General features: G+C 42.9%; 1 pseudogene; it reads right to left on the reverse strand.

Annotated features, from left to right (window-relative positions):
- Nucleotides 1–1,088: 1,088 nt before the first annotated feature.
- LOC147459947 (folate synthesis bifunctional protein, mitochondrial pseudogene) lies at nucleotides 1,089–1,960 on the reverse strand (annotated as a pseudogene).
- Nucleotides 1,961–11,994: the final 10,034 nt, after the last annotated feature.

Below are 11,994 nucleotides of genomic sequence, written 5' to 3' on the forward strand. Positions count from 1 at the left end.
ATAGATCTGCAATTCCTAACCTTACGGTTCAAGTGCACATCTTTAAATATCCTAATTTCAAAAAAAAAAAAACTCAAGAAATTAAGAAAATAGTCCATTTAGCAACAGTCTACGCCTAGTGCACATTGGAGTGATCGCCAAGCACGGTGGTCACAATTTTTTGAGCAATTTGGAGGTTTGAATGAGTATGTACCTGGAAAAGCTAGCCATGTTGCAGATGCGTTGAGTCGCAAAGGACAGATTTTGGCTCTTGAGTCAGGATCCACAGTTTCTATACAAGGGGTGTCTTTCAACAGCATGAAGAACCAATATGCGGATTCCGAGTTTGGTAAGCAATGGTTGCAGACTCTTGCTTCCCAAGGGCCAAGCAACTATCTCATTCACTCATCTAACAACAATCTACTCGCCATAGTCTTGCCTTGTTTTCGACCTCACCTGCACTCCCTTAACTGTCATGGTGACAACCTCTTGCCCTCCGCAGTTCGCCAAGCTCTACAGCTACGCACCTGCACTTTGAGAGGTATCAACTCCTCCAAAAGTTTATTGATAATGTTCGACCTTCCATATGCTTCCACAAATTTCTTCACGACCTTTCAAAATTTTTACCTGGAATATCCATGCTTTAACAACTTGTTTTTCCTTTTTTTGAGATTGGGGAGGCCTAACGTTCGACCTTCCATATGCTTTCACAAAGTTCTCCATGACCTTCCAATATTTTTACCTAGAATCTTCATGCTTTCACAACCTTTTTTTTCTGAGATTGGGGAGACCTAATGTCTCTATACTATATAGTGGGTCTGAAGTGGGGAGAGAATTAAGGGGAATCCCTCCTCCCCCCAAGCCCCCCTTTCCCCACATGTCATCTGCTCTACCCTCACATATCAGTTGCATGGAGGAGGCCGTATAGGCTGGGACTCGCGGGCGACCCATTATGTGACCTGGCATGTGCTCGAGATGCACGTGAGCACCTCCTGCCTAGCACATGCATAGGCCATCGCCATGCGCAGAGCTTGAAAGACAACAAGGAGGCCCCTTGAGCCCTCTTCTCTTTTTCTATCTGCTTTTGTTGCGACATGCCCCCTTCATCCTCACTTCTTCTCAGAGGCCCCCTCCTGCACCACACAGGCATCATCGCCACCTGTCTCCTTTTTACGCACACTATGATCAAGGTCCTGAAAAGTTTGTATACCTAAAGAATCTGCCTTTCTTAGACTCTCACACAACTCTGTAGCAACATCTACACTCACATTATAATATTGTAGGTTTTTCTCTTATAACATTGCGAATGGATCTCACCTCATGTGCATCAACACATAAGGAACACCTAACTCTGCCATGGTTTTATATATGTCAGGATGTAATTATCCTCCAGATACGTCGTTCACCATGTGAATTCCGTGCTTCACGGCCTCTCTTGCAACCTTGGAGTAAAAGGTATCTATAGAAAGCCTTACAGAATTCATGGATGGAAACTTCTTAATGGCCTCCAGAACAAGTAGGAGCCGAGCAAGCTCCTCATCACTTGTAAGCTTGGAGGCATATGCCCTCCTAGACGGTGCACCCAAGCCAATGATGTCTGCACCTGCTTGATCCAAGGCTTCAGCTTGCAAAATTGCTTTCTGCACCAAGAAGTACTTACAACCATTGCTGAAACTATCAGGTGTGACAATTGAGAACTCCCATTACATATGTCCTATCAGACCATTGCCACAACTTCCCTCTCATGGGAACCACCTGTATAAGGCCATCTGGGCTCAATTGAGTGTCTCCATCCAAGCACACTTGAGCCTTTTCAAACCTCTTTGTCCAGACATGAATTCCATAACCTCAATGGTGCCAATACAAAAGGCCAACTAGGTCCCCTCCTCCCCTGCTGCGCAACAGTAATGCTCTCCCCTTGCTCATGCTCTTGCAGATTTTCCACAAGGGTTGAAAGGAGGTGAGAGGCAGATTGATTCATTAAAGCCCATCCGTGAGGAGGTGGAGGGCACTGCACATTGCAGGCAACCGACAATGTAGAGACAAGGAAGCCCAACACACACCCTTTTCTCTTTCCTGTTGGCTCATAAAAGCATCCAATCTTGATTCTCCGTAAAAAGAAATGGAAAAAAAACACATCAAACATGCTATTGGCATACACATTTGGCGCTTCTTTTAAAAAAATTATTAGTTGGAAGATTCTTCAAAAGTACACCTCCTCCTGCCAGTCTTCTCGTCTCTCCCAACACTAACGTAGCCTTGCCCCCCTCCCCCTTCCAAAGTTTATTGCTTCTCCCATCGCTAACACAGCCTTGCTGCTATTCCTCACATTGTTGACCATAGAACGGCCAAGCAGCTTGCTACTCCTTTCTCCAATCGCTTATGGTGCAGGCTTGTTTTTCCATTCTCACATCTTTGTGACGAGCATTACTTGTGTATCATTATATTCATTTGTTCATGCATATCTCCACCTCTCAAGCTGTACAATTCAATGTTCATATGCATGTCAGCCATTAAAATGTGTAACACATGACTCGAACCTCCTCTTTAAAGTAGTGGACTCATGATCCTGTGGCCTAACCAATCAGGTCAAACTGGTGTCTTTTTTCTATATAAAAATCTATTTACGTTCGACTCCTCATTGTGCTCATTTTCTACTATCTGCATTGGTGAGCCCGTCCAAAGTAATCGGTCCACCATTCTTTTGTGCATCTTAACTGTTAGGCCAAGGGTACTTTGCCAAAGCTTGCATGTGTTGGGCCATGAAAAAGAAGGCAAAGCTGTTAGGGAGGAAAGTCAACTTGCACAGAACCTCTCTCTCTCTCTCTCTCTCTCTCTCTCTCTCTCTCTCTCTCTCTCTCTCTCTCTCTCTCTCTCTCTCTCTCTCTCTCTCTCTCTCTCTCTCTCTCTCTCTCTCTCTCTCTACGAGATCATGTTGGCAAAAGGAGCAATTTTCGTTTCTGGAGCTGCCCTCTGAGCACTGTAGCGGATTCTCCCTCTCCCCTTGCCTTCGGCGCAGGCTGTCCGACACCATGGAAGTAATTGTGAACTAACTGAAAAAAAATTAAACCCTATGAGAACACAGATATCTACTGTTGGATGCCACTGCACCCCAAGGACGGGGCTGCCTGTGTGTGCTATGATGTGTTGACCGTCCACGCCGCTTAGCTCTTATGCTCTTAGCCTTCTGCTGATTGCGCTGATGTTCAATGACCCATGCTCTTCAAGATTGTCAAGCTTATCCGTGTATTCTTTGAATTGTTCAAGACCAAAAAAGTGAGTCAATGAAACTTTATCTTTCTCCACTTTGTAGATGCCAAGGATTCTATCGTAACGGATAAAATGATGACGTTTTCGACTTGCTTTCGTTGGCTTCTCCCTAGCAGCGTGTTGCTCCTCTCTGCATGTCATTAGAATCCAAGCATTGTCCTGCATCCTTTGGCTCGTGGTTGAGAAACTGATGCATAGCCCTAAATGTGGCCCTCTCGGAGCTTTTCATGGATTTTCGGTTGAAAACCCTCCTTTCCAGCATCAAATACCTCTAGTTCAGCAAAATCAAATACCTCTAGTTCAGCAAAATCAAGTCTGCCTGCATCTTCTTTAGCAACAATATTCCCTGTACGTGTCCAACTTCATCTCTGTGTTGCTGGGACATGGAAACAAGATGCATGATTGTGTGTCTGAGAGACGAGATAGTTGAGTAGAGAATGAATTTTGTGTGTGAGAGAGACGAGCGAGCCGAGCAGAGAATGAATTTTGAGTGTGTTTAGACGAGTCAAAGGTTCATGATAGGTATTATCAAAATGAAATGGAATTTGCCTATTCAATTTGAGAGTAGCGGAATTTAATGAGAGTAATTTCAAGAAATGATTTTGTGAGTATAGCGGGTAGACATAATTGAAGATAGCAACATAATCATAGCAATTAGTTAACTTGGCATGGACAATACTTTTGCAAGAGAGAGAATTTAGAGAACATGACAACAGTTGAGGACCGGATTTATGTGGAGCCGGTCCCCCCTCCAATAGGCATTTGTATTATGATTTCTCCCATAAAGAGAGACTTGTTACAATACATTCTTTGTGTTCCTTGTGACCTAGGTGAAGCAATGAAGATGGAAAGCTTCATGCATCACCATAAAAGCATAACCTAAACTTGAAGAAAGCTTTAACTATACCAAGTCTCAGTCCCAAGACCTCAAACACCTTCGAAGGTGGAGAGAGCTAGCAGGGAATGAGGGTAGGGAAGAGGAAGAAGAAACATTTCATACGAGAAAGAGCTAGTTCCTCACTTATCATAACTCTTGTGCTAGCATACATAATAGCATAGTAATGAAGAAGAAATAGATGGAAAGCTCAAGCATTGAAGCATGGCTCTTGGATGGATTTGCACTCCATAGCCAAGAGTGTTGGTGTAGGCTCTCAACCTCTACTTGCTTGGAGAAGGAGAGGGAGCTCTTGCCTTTGCATAGTACACAATGAGAGTGTTTGTGAGTGTGTGTGGGTGAGTATACCCCCTAAGCACCCCCCTAGCTTGCTTGGGTCGACCCCCCCTTGTAGCTCATGCTCGAAGCTCATTGGACCCCTCCAGGCCTAGCCAATCACAAGCAGGAGCCATTACAAGCAACAAGGGTAGCCTTGGGACAAGTGTCCCCCTTTCCTCTTTGAGAGAGAGGACTTGATAAATGCAAAATCAATTAATTAAATATCCTAAATTATCATTGGACCCCTTGGGTGGCCAACCAATAGGCTTCAGGCACACCATGAGGGCAACATGAGGAGGAACTTGACAAGTGTCCTTGCTGCCTCTTCAAGCTGGGGCTTCCCTTGTGTGTGTGTGTGTGTGTGTGTGTGTGTGTTCTCTCTCATCCCCCCCCCTTGTAGGCTCGCCCCCCTCCTTGTAGGGATATTTTTGACTTTGGATGAGCAAGCCCCTTAGTCATCAAGCATGACTAAGCACTTGAAGTAGGGGGTGTTCCCACAAGCATCTCAGGCAAGCTTCTCAAGGCACCTCAAGCACCTTAATCATGCACCAAGTCAAGCACCTCAAGCATCTTAATCAAGCACCTCAAGCAGGACAAGCACCTCAAGCACGACAAGCACCTCGAGCTTGGGCCGGGTTCCCACCTCAAGCTCAACCCTAACTTACCTAAGGTCAAAGTACTTTTACACACATTATTGGAGGTCTTCAATGAAGCTAACCCTAAGGTCTTATGCTCCATTGGTTAGCCTTGCTCTTGATAGACCATCTCCCATTTGGGCCCCTTTACTATTGGCCCCGTGTTGAGATAGATCTATAAGAACATATCTATATCTTAACACTTGTTCCCGTTTATTCTCCCACATTAAGTGATCAATTTAATACGAGAAAATCATTGGGGTTGGTTAGATATTAGATTTTATGACATTACCTCTCTCTTGAAATCATAGTCGTCCTCGACTATGAGGTAGAAGGGATAAAGCCTTAGTCATTAGTCAATCGTACTTAGCGGTAGAGGATCCCTTTTTTACCCTACGACATCTTTTCAAGATGGATGACTAATCCATTTGGTGCTTGGGAGACATAGCTGCCGCAAGCATGTCTTCTCTTTAGTCCATTTCATTCTCCCAAAGTAGAGTGACAAATTCTACTTGGTGTTTGAGGGACTTCGTCATCACAAACATGATTCTAAGCATGCATACTAGTTAAATTTGTGCACAATTAAAAAGAGGATTAGTCTTATAAGACAAAAACATGAGTCATTTAAAAGAGAGTTGTACATTTGCTTACTCTAATGTAGCATTGTAAGCATTGACAAGGTTCATACTATCCTTAAGTTGTACTCCTTGCATCCATTTAGCATCTTCAAAAGGATAATTTTTGAACTTAATAAGATACCATCGGATTATCTTACCATGTCGTAGTACCTTGTCTTCATGCCAAAGGACAGCTTTGGGTTGTAGCACCTCTTCTTGGTCTTCAACTTCGGGAGGGTCTTCAATAATTGGTTCAGTTGGTGGCTCTCCTTTGTAGGGCTTAAGTAGGCTTACATGAAAGGCATTGTGTATAAGCCAATGGTTGGGCAACTTGAGTTGATAAGCCGTTTCATTGATGGGCTTCAAGATTTGGAAAGGACCATAGTATCTTTTTGCTAGTTTAGCATAATACTTTTGATGGCCCGTAGGATTTTTGCCCGTCGTTTTCCTTAATCGAGCCTTAGGAAACTTGAGTAAGACCCAATCATTTTCTTTGAACATTAAGGCTCTTCTGTGCTTATCAGCAGCAGCTTTTTGCCTTTGTTGAGAGATGGCTATAGCCTCCCTAATCTTTTGAAAAGATTCTTGTAGGTCATGGCTATACTCATCGGCGGCGAAGATCTTCCCATGTACTTTGAGTAGCAAGGGACTTTTAGGTCTTCCCTCTATGATCTCGAAAGGTGCTTTCCCCGTAGAAGTATGTACAGTATTATTGTAGGCATACTCTACTAGAGGTAAATACTTTTCCCATTGTGAGCGTTGATCTACTTCGGTAACATAAGTCTTGAGTAGATCGAGTATCGTAAGATTGGCTATCTCACTTTGGCCATCCGTTTGTGGGTGATAGGACGAAGAGAAATTCAATCTTGTTCCTAGATTTTCAAAGAGACCTTTCCAGAAATTACTGGTCATTCTAGGATCTCTATCTGACACGTGGATGTGGGTAATCCATGGTGTTTGAAAATCTGAGATATGAAGAGAGTTGCCATTTGATGTGCCTTAATAGTCTTTTTGACAGGAATAAAATGTGCTTGCTTGCTAAACCTGTCGACTATTGTCCATATTCCTGTATTCCCATGGATAGACTTGGGTAATCCAAAGATGAAATCCATGGATATACTCTCCCATGGTGAATTTGGAATAGGCAATGGCTGGAGTAATCCAGGTTGCTTCCCTCTATCATACTTGGTCTTTTGGCATACTACACATTTTGAAACATACTCTTGTATGTCCACTTTCATTGTAGGCCAATAGAAATATGTCTCTACTCCTCGGAGAGTAGGTTGAATACCTCTATGCCCAGCATATGGAGGAGCATGAGATTCATACATAACCTTCTCACGAAGGGAATGGGTAACACATAGCCTATTGCCGTGGAGAAGATAACCATCCTGCAAGGTGAATGGTTCCTCTTTCTTCCCCAAAGCAAGGCCTGACATTATGTCTCTAAAGTCAGGGTCAGTAGCATACTCATCTATCATAGAGGATATATCATTGTGAGTAGCTATAGACACCGCATTAACTTTTGGTCGTCATGAAAGTGCATCGGCAACTTGATTGTGCTTACTAGCTATGTGAGCAATATGGAAATTAAATTGAGAAAGAAAATTTGCCCACCTCATTTGTTTGTCGGAAAGTTTGGTTTGTGTCATGAAATACTTGAGACTTTGGTGGTCGGTTCGTAGGATAAATGGAGTCCCCAATAGGTAGTGCTTCCATGTATCTAGGGCATGTAGAACAGTTAAAAGATCTTTCTCATAAATGCCCAAGACTCGTTCATCACTATTGAGCCTTCGGCTCTCATATGCTATGGCATGCCCTTCTTGAAGCAAAACCGCTCCAAGGCAATCACCACAAGCATCACATTGGACCTCAAATGGTTTTGAGAGATCTGGAAGCATGAGGACTGGTTGGGAAGTAAGCTTCTCTTTGAGTTTTTCAAAAGCATTTTGCTCCTTAGCAGTCCATACAAACTTAACGTTCTTCTTTGTTAAGTCGTGTAGTGGTCCTGCTACTTGAGAGAATTTTGCTATGAAGCGTCTATAGTATGCACACATACCAATAAAGCTTCTTAGCTCATGTAGATTCCTTGGGTTAGGCCATGATTTTATTACCTCTAACTTTGATGGATCCATACGAATACCATCGTGAGAGATAATATGTCCTAGATATTGAATCTCTTGAAGGAAGAATTCACTTTTCTTTTGGTCGAGAAAAAGTTTGTTTTCCCTCAAGGCTTGAAAAATCACTTGGAGATGTTGCTTATGTTCCTCCAAAGATTTGGAGTAAATGATGATATCATCAAAGAACACTCCAGTGAATTTACGATATGGTCTAAAAATTTTCTCCATGAGACGATTGAAAGTAGCTGGTGCATTAGTCAAGCCAAAAGGCATGACTAAATATTCATAAAGACCAAATGTTGTGAGAAACGCGGTCTTTAGGATATCTTCATCCACTATCCTTATTTGATGATAGCCACTCTTAAGGTCAATCCTACTGAAGTAGGTAGAGCCTTGTAGCTTATCAAACAGATCTTCTACCCGAGGCACGGGAAATCTATTTTTGATAGTGATATGGTTTAGTGCTCGATAGTCCACACACATACGGTATGTACCATCTTTCTTTTGCACTAAAAGGACTGGAGAACAAAAGGGAGAGGAACTAGGCCTCACCATCCCTTTGTCTACCAATTCCTGTACTTGCCTCATAATCTCCTCTTGTTGAGCTTGTGAGACTCGATAAGGAGGTTTGTTAGGCGGTGAGCTTCCTGGAAGGAGCTCAATACGATGGTCATCATCCCCTCGTTTTGGAGGTAGGTCCATAGGGATATCATCGATGAACACATCTTGGAATCCTTTTAGAAAAGTAGACAAGTCTAACTCTTCTTGATTCCTATCATTTTCATTTGATGAAACATTATTAGCTTTTAGAGACTCTTTGACATAAATCATGTACGTAGAAACTGAGCTCTTCATTGATTTATCAAAAGAAAGAGGATTTACAAGTGGAATAGTGCGACCACGCTCACTAGCATCTATATACATGTTCTTTCCCCTGTAGGTGAAGTAAATTCTCCTTTCAGGGAACTTCATGTTGGCAGCCATGCGATCAAACCATGGTGCCCCTAGGATAACATCCTGATGTTGGAGAGGAGAGATGAAGAAGTCTTCTTTGTCGACATAGCTTTGGACATGAAGCCTCAAATTCCCAATCAAGGGAGTAACGGAGGCTTGTTGTCCCTTGAAAGCTGCATCAGCTGTTACTATATCTCCCATCTCAAAAGCTTGAATGCCCAACTTGGTGGCCAACTCTATTGATATGAAGTTGAGAGTAGAGCCAGGGTCAAACAAGATGAAGTCATCATGCTCTCTTACCTTTCCCCAAGCATAGGAGAGTGATGATCCTTTGCAATGAGTATCCTCTTTTGGAGCTTCGATGGTGGACGCCCTAGGAGTCTCATTGCGAGTATTCTTCTTCGGGCAAGAACGATAGCCATGTCCTTGCTCCCCACACTTGAAACACTTATGGTCCTTGCGAAAACCTTCAAGCTCTTCAGGAGAGAGTTTGTTTTTACCTTTGTAAACTCCCTTCTCCTTGGACCGATTGTTGTTGTTGGAAGTGCCTTGGGAATTATTTTGAGCATTAGATTTCCCCTTTGCATCATTTTTATCTTTGTTTTCCATGGGCTTGTAACATTTAATGGCTTATAATCTTATGTGTAGCGGAAATTAGCATGAACATAGTGGGCATTTCATTAGAATAGATTCCTAATGAGAATTACAAGAGTGCTTGGGTGGAGAGAGCAACAAAAAGCATAACACCTAGTTAGATAGCATCGACAATACTTTCAAAAGAGAGAGAAATTAAGCTATTGACAACAGTTGAGGACCGGATTTGCATGGAGCCGGTCCCCCCTCCAAAAGGCTTTGTATTATGGTTTCTCCCATCAAGAGAGACATTGTACAATACAATTCTTTGTGTTCCTTCAAGACTAGCTAGTGCAATGAAGATGGAAGCTTCATACACCAAGCAAAACACTTAATCAAACACAACTTGAATTATCCCCGTTCTCAGACCCAAGACCTCACACACCTTCGAAGATGGTGAGAGCTAGCAGGGTATGAGAGTAGATTGAGAAGAAAAAGAAGTATCTTACGAGAAAGATGTACATCTCCTCACATAATCACTCATATTAGCATAGCTTAGCTTAGTAATTAGCTTGGTAGAGAAGATGAGCATGCATTGAAGCTTGGCTCTTGGTTGGATTTGCATCCATATGCCAAGAGAGTGTTGATGTAGGCTTCTATCTCACAAGCTTGGAGTAGGTGATGAGCTCTCCATTAAAGCTTGGGAGGAGATAGAGTATTTTCCCTTCACACATGGTCAAGTGTGAGAGTGTGTGTGTCAATGCCAAGCAAAAATCAGCCCCCCCTCTCTCTTGGGCGAGCCCTAGCTGCTAATTAGGTCTGGCTTTTGCCTCATTGGACCTCCCCAGGTCAAGCCAATAGGAATTAAGCAGCATAAGTGATAGCCTTCTGACATGTGTCCCCCTTTCCCCTTTTGTGAGAGCTTTAGGTAATTAAATAATTAAACTAAACTCTCATTGGACCCCTTTGCCTCCTGGCCAATAGGAATCAGGCAAGCCATGGGGCTCCTGAATGCTCATTGGACCCCTTGGGAGACTGCCCAATAGTCTTCTAGGAGACTTAATTCTCATTGGTTTCTTTTATTAAATGTTTTTAAATTAATTAAACTAGATTTACTCTAGCTTAATTCTCATTGGTCCACTTCAAGGGTCTTCCAATAGGAACTGGGCACACCTTGTGGGCATCTGGCCTAGGGAGCTGACATGTGTCCCTCATTCCCTTTGTGTAAAGGGAGCCTGTGTGTGTGTGTGTGGCTTTCTCTCTCATCCCCTAGCTTTGGGGCTCGCCCCCTCCCATGTAGGGATGTGCAAAGACTTTTAGGGCACACACAAAGCATCCAATTTTTCCTAGGGTTGACCTTTGGACACAACCTTTGAATTTTGGAACCTTAGCATTTTGGAAGTCTTAATGGGCTGAACCTTAGGGTCTTTTTGGCCCATTGTTTCACATGGCTCTTTTGCAGATGGCCCCCCCTTTGGATCCCTATTTTCCCTCCTTTGGATCCCTACTGTGGCCGGTCTGCTAGCTTAACCAATATTCTAGCTTTTTCTCCCTTGGCACTTCCCCACATTAAATGATCAGTTTAATATGAGAAAATCATTTAGGAGAATTAGATATTTGATTATTATGACATTACCTCTCTCTTGAAATCATAGTCGTCCTCGACTATGGTGTAGAGAAGATAAAGCATATGCATGAGTCCTTTTCTTAGCGGGTAGAGGATCCCTATGTTACCCTACGACATCATTCCATAATGGATGACTAGTCCATTTGGCGCTTGAGAGCCTGAGGCTGCCGCAAGCATGTCTGCACATTAGTCCTATCAGTCTTCCATAGTAGAGTGACAAGCTCTACTTGGTGTTTGGGAGACGTCGTCTCCACAAACTTGATCTAAGCATGCATAGTACTTCATTTTTGTGCACAAATAAAGAAAAAGAGAGTCTTATAAGACAAAAATTTTGTTCATTTTTAACATTTTGTACATTTGCTTACTCTTGGGAAGCATTGTAAGCATTGACAAGGTTTAGGTTATCCTTTAATTGTATGCCTTGCATCCATCTAGCATCTTCAAAAGGATAATTCTTAAACTTAATAAGATATCGTCGGATAGTCTTACCGCCTCTTAATACCTTGTCTTCATGTCGGAGAATGGACTCGGGCTGCAGCACCTCCTCGTGGTCCTCGATCTCCGGTGGGTCTTCAATAGTTGGTTCTTGAGGTGGCTCTCCTTTGTAAGGCTTTAATAGGCTCACATGAAAAGCATTGTGTATGAGCCAATGATTGGGCAACTTAAGTTGATAGGCCATCTCATTGATTGGCCTAAGAATCTGGAAGGGACCATAATACCTTTTTGCTAGTTTAGCATAGTACTTTTGGTGGCCCGTAGTATTCTTGCCCGTCGTGTGCCTTAATCGAGCCTTGGGAAACTTTAACAAGACCCAATCGTTTTCTTTAAAGGCTTGGGCTCTTCTGTGCTTGTTAGCAGCAGCCTTTTGCCTTTGCTATGAGATAGAGATAGCATCCTTAATCTTTTGGAAAGATTCTTGTAGGTCTCGGCTATACTCATCTGCAGCGAAGATCTTCCCATGTACCTTAAGTAGCAAGGGACTTTTTGATCTTCCCTCAATTAC

This window comes from Adiantum capillus-veneris, chromosome 4 (assembly GCF_014529385.1).
Source record: "Adiantum capillus-veneris isolate H3 chromosome 4, ASM1452938v2, whole genome shotgun sequence".
In the NCBI taxonomy this organism is placed as follows: domain Eukaryota; kingdom Viridiplantae; phylum Streptophyta; class Polypodiopsida; order Polypodiales; family Pteridaceae; genus Adiantum; species Adiantum capillus-veneris.